The following is a 5,115-nucleotide window of genomic DNA, read 5'->3' as shown; positions in this document are numbered from 1 at the left end:
GAACCCAGTCTGTAATATTCAATAATTGGAAAACATGTATACTTAAAAATGTTTTGAATTAGGAAATACGTATACTTAAAAATGTAAGGCTAGTTAAATGTTTGTAAATTGCTTTGTTTCTTGAAAGATGTTCAATAGCATGATTATAAGTCATTATTTTCATGCATATTGTAAACATAGGCAGAGAATCATGGACAAGCTTAGAATTATATACTCTATCCAAAATTGCTGCTTTTTTTGTGTTTGGTTTTCTTTCCCCCCAAATAATTATCTGTTGCACAAAAATAGATGTAGAATGTAGTTACTCATGTCTAATCAAACCCACATGATTCTTAATGAAAAAAAAAAGCCTATATTGAAATTAATATCACAAACCCTAAGTTTCAACTGCAGCAATTATTTGAAGCAGGAGGAAACATTCCAGAGATGGTAGACACAGCCACAGCAGCCTCAGCTTCTCTTACGTCATGGCTTCTAGCTATATACGTCTTAGATTTTTTTACTAAGGATAGGTGCCAACTATTCATGTTAACTTTTTTGCTAACGAAGAAATTAGCAGATACACGTTATGTTTGATCACGGGCCCATTTTCATCTCTCACAAGAGAAAAAGGTGAACATTAGGGTCCACGAGTTTTGTGAAGGACGTCTAGGCAGATTGTGATATCGACTTTTACAGAAAATGTGATGCTTCCCTTTTGCTGTTTCCAGAGGTCACATCTAGACCAGATATTACAGTTTAAAAATGACATAACATGACCTCATGAATAATCTGAGGTCTGACTTTGTGAACTTCAACTACAAAGTTACATAGAGATTCACCGAATATAAGCTAGATGTAGGTAATTTATATTTTGGTCATGCCTTAAAGGAAAAGATAAGAGGAGAAATGCTGTGGGGAAGACTAAAATGAACAGTCGCCATATAATGGGCAGTTAGTCAATTTAGGCCACCTGGCTATTTAAAATGCTGATCACTTCCAAAGACCACTGGTTCTTCTCCCTCTCTGAATTGTTTACTTTACAAGATGCAAGATATGAGACAACCAGAAATTATGTGGAGGAGATTCAAAGACTATTCTCAGGGTCTGGAATTTCAAGTGACTTGTTTACTAGCATCTAGGAGAGAGTTTGGGTGCAATCGATTTTCTTTTTAGTGGTCATTTTTTCAATATACCCTGTAGAGCCAAGAGCATGAACAAGTTTTGTTTGCTTGCCCTAAGATATTTAATCCTCAATCCTTTGTTTTAAGCATTTTAGACCTTAGGATCTTGATGAAAGAAAGTCTTGATTCGGTTTTGTGACACAAGTGAGCAGCCATCGCTTGCAGCCCCTGGCCTGTCCTATGTAGGATGAACAGTTCGGATTGATTGCGTACTAAGCTCCCCTCCATTTCTGAAATTCATTCATTTTAGGAAGATATGCTATATATATGCATAGGAAGAGATGCTGTTTATGTTGTTTCTGTTGTTATTATCTTATCCTTGACTCTCTCGTATCTTTGAAAACACGACATGTAGAGGAGACCAGTAAAAACCCCACACTACCAGGGCATCAGCTTCTATAATACAACAGAAAACAAATTTTAAAACTGCATCTTCAGTTAATATGAGTTAATGACTTTCTCCGGATTCTTGTTTTCTTCTGTTGAAAGAGTTTCTCTGTGGATTTTTTTTTTATATTACTTCCGTATCTAAAGAGGTCGATTTCTTTTTATTTCCCCAAGTGAGAAAAAAATACTCTAGGCATGAAGTCACAGGTGCAAATATTTCTCAATGCTCTGAAATATTCTCTCCTATACCGTTTTGAGCTTCTCCAAAGACCGTGTTTGAGAACACAGGAGAATGCACCTCTTTGCTGCATGGATGAAAAAGTATGAGCAGTTCAACTAACCCTGCCTGCCAGAGATGTGAAGAAATTAAGCTTATGCTTCTGGATCACAAAGATGATCTTCCCATTTCTTAGATGGTTTTATTTTGAAGGTTATTTCTAAATAAAATACTGAACTCGGGGTCTTCCAATCATTGACAACATTCTAAAAGTGTACATCGGGTGCTTAAGCCCCAACTGAGGACAGATTATGCAAGTAGAATATGGAAAGTAATTTTATCATGAGCCTTTGAGGGTGAAATATGGTGATCCCCATCAAGTTGAAGGTGAACAAATGCCCCAAAGCCCTCTTAGGAGAAAGGACTAATGCAGTTGAAAATCACAGATCTTGAAGACCCCCTCTAACTGCTTAGTCTCAGGTGGATCAAAGACTCTGGAAGTGCATGGGACAGACTGTGGGCATCATAAGTCAGCAGTGTTTGAAAGATAAAGTTAAACAAGTTTTCATACACCAGAAAAGAACGCAACGCAATCTAAATAAGATACCAGAGGCAGGCGATGGAATGAACTCAAACAGATTGAATTATACCATAGGAAGGAGCATATTCAAATAAGAATTCCTATTACATACTTTAGGGGGAAAATAGTGTGCTGACACAAATATTTGAATTGTAAAATAGCAAAAACAAATAAAAACAAACCTTAGTGCAAAAGGCACGAAAACAGCTTTAAAAATTAGATTTAAGATTTTATTTTTAGAGCATTAGTTCACAGATAGTTTTTTTGCTTGTTGGAAGACGAGATTTGCAGTCATTTTTACAGGGTGACGCATCAGCGGAACATTTTGGGAAAGGAGAAATGGGAAGGAAATGTCTCTCTTATTTCTGGATGCAAACAAGAAATCCGTCCGGGTAAGTTACCACCAGTTTTATAGGAGAAGGTGGTGTTTTACAAGCACTTATAAAAATAGTGGGACTTTGTCTCAGCACTGTGACATTTTGATATATTGGATATATTTACTTTTTAATTAAACTTTCTTATCACTTCAAACTGTTAATAGAGAAACAACTTTGTCTTTAATAAGGCAAATGTTCTAAAGGAAATAATGCGAGTGGGTTTACCAACACTATTTACAGTCCTTGAGATGCTACGACAGATATTTAAGATAAAGTTATTAGTCTACCTTGAAACTGAAAATAAAATATCAGGCATTTTTCATAAGAAAAAGAACATCAATCCTTTTCCAGTTTTGTCTTCCTTGTTATTTTATCTCTTCTTCTTTGTTCTTTCTTTTTCTTTCTTTAGTTGCTTAAACTCTCACAAAGTAGTTTATCTGTCCTGTAAAAGCTTTTCTCACACTTTACCACGTTTCAACTTGTTTTTATTGTACTTTTACAGTTACAGCGATCAAGTTCCCCTTAAGAGAATCTGAGGTGCTTTGCTAAATTAATTCAGAACTCCCCTTGCTTAGAATGGATGCCCTTTTCTTTCTTTCTTTCTTTTTTTTTTTTTTTTTTTTTGCCCTTTTCTTTATATTGGAAACTGTTCTAACGGCTGATAACCTTGAAGTCAGGACACGTCATGACATATTAATCTCATGCTTATGTTAAATGCTTCAACTAAACCTAAAATCGTGAGGAAAACATTGAGCACATCTTGTTAGGGACAAAATTTAAAGCTGGAGACAACTCATCTCTGGGGATCCAATACCTGCAAAGTTTGGTTTATTTTCCAAATAATGTTAAGTATCGGGTAAGTGCATTAACTTGGATTGTCCCTGTATTCTGAACACATTCTCTGTGAGAGAGTGTTTGGGCATAAAGAGACTTATTTTCTTGAAATTACATGCTTCAGAAACCTTTGCTCCATGCAAGAAGGATCTGGAGTCTTGTTGGCCTAAACATGGACAGATGTAAAATACTCCCCATGACTTTCTCCAAATCTCATAAATCTTATACTCTGCCCCTACCCACAGCGAGAGAGAAGTACAACTTCAGAAAATAAGTAATATCGTATTTCATAATATTTTCTGACCATTTAAGTCATTGCTGCGATTCAGCAGGAGAAGAATCAGTGGCTTAAAAATCCGGCAGCTCTGTTCAGGTTCATTCCCTTCTGGTCAGTGGAGGAATCAGCCAACTACAAACTCTTTACCAGTAAAATGGAAATACGTAGACTGCACTGGTTTCCTGACAGCATTGTTAAGGCTGAGTCATATTTTGAAATCACAGTGAAGATTGGTGGTATAGCTGCATAGAAATAATAATGAGGATAAAATATCTGGCATTCTGCTTAGATGGCAAATGGCTTTAATTTTGTTTAAAAAAAAAAAAAGGATCTAAATCCACGCTTGGACTCCACGAGGGCAGATGGAGTCTTTAACGCACAGTGTAGACTCTGAAGAAGCAGAACATCCTCATCTCACACCTGCCCTGGGGCAGAGAAGTAGCTACATTAACTTACGGCGCTTCCTCCTCCTAAAAATGTTCTTTATTCATAAATTCCAAGGCACATCGAATGGTCATTCTTATGCAAAAGACAAACAAATAAACAAACAAAAAGAAAGACCTTACTGGTGTTTTAAACCCTTCCCCCCCCTCCCCAAACGCATGTGAGATGGGAGCAGAGGAAGGCAGGGGGGTGTGTGGATCTAAAAAAAAAAAAAAAATCGATCAATAACAAAAAATATCTGATAACGGTAAAAAGTAATGGTGGTTCGCGGGCTTTTCTTTCTCGAGAATTCTCTCGCTACGTGACTTGTGACACTTCGGGCTTCCCCGCCGGCCGGCCGGAGGGCGCGGGATGGGGCCTGCGCGGGCTGGGCCGCTCCTCCTGCGGCGGAGGCTCGTGCTCGCGCCGGGCGCGTCCTCGTGGAAGCGGGACCCGCTGCTTCGGCCGCGCTTCCTGCGGGCGCCGGGCCCCGCCGCCCCACCCGCCCCCGCCTGGGCCCCGCCGAGTCCCCGCGCTCCCCGGGGGCGACGCCGCAGCCCTCGGCCGGTGCAGCGAGACGACAAAGAGCCAAGTGGAAGACGCTACGCGACGCTGCCCCGGGAGGAGCCGCCCGGCGCGCAGGGGGTTAAAGGCATCATCGCAGCCATTAGAGGGAAAAGTTGCGGCGCGGCGAGCCCGGCGGAGCGGTCCAGCCCGCCCCTGCCCACTCCCCACTCCCCACTCCCGTCCCCGGCTGGCGCGGCGCTCGGGGAGGCGGGGAGCGCGGGCTGACGCCGGAGCAGCCGCCGCGCCGCCAGCGCGTGTGCCCGGAGCCGCCGCAGGATGCTCGCCGCGCC

Source organism: Vulpes vulpes, chromosome 5, assembly GCF_048418805.1.
Source record: "Vulpes vulpes isolate BD-2025 chromosome 5, VulVul3, whole genome shotgun sequence".
NCBI lineage: Eukaryota > Metazoa > Chordata > Mammalia > Carnivora > Canidae > Vulpes > Vulpes vulpes.
The sequence above is the reverse complement of the archived record's forward strand: the minus strand, read 5'-3'. Positions refer to the sequence as shown.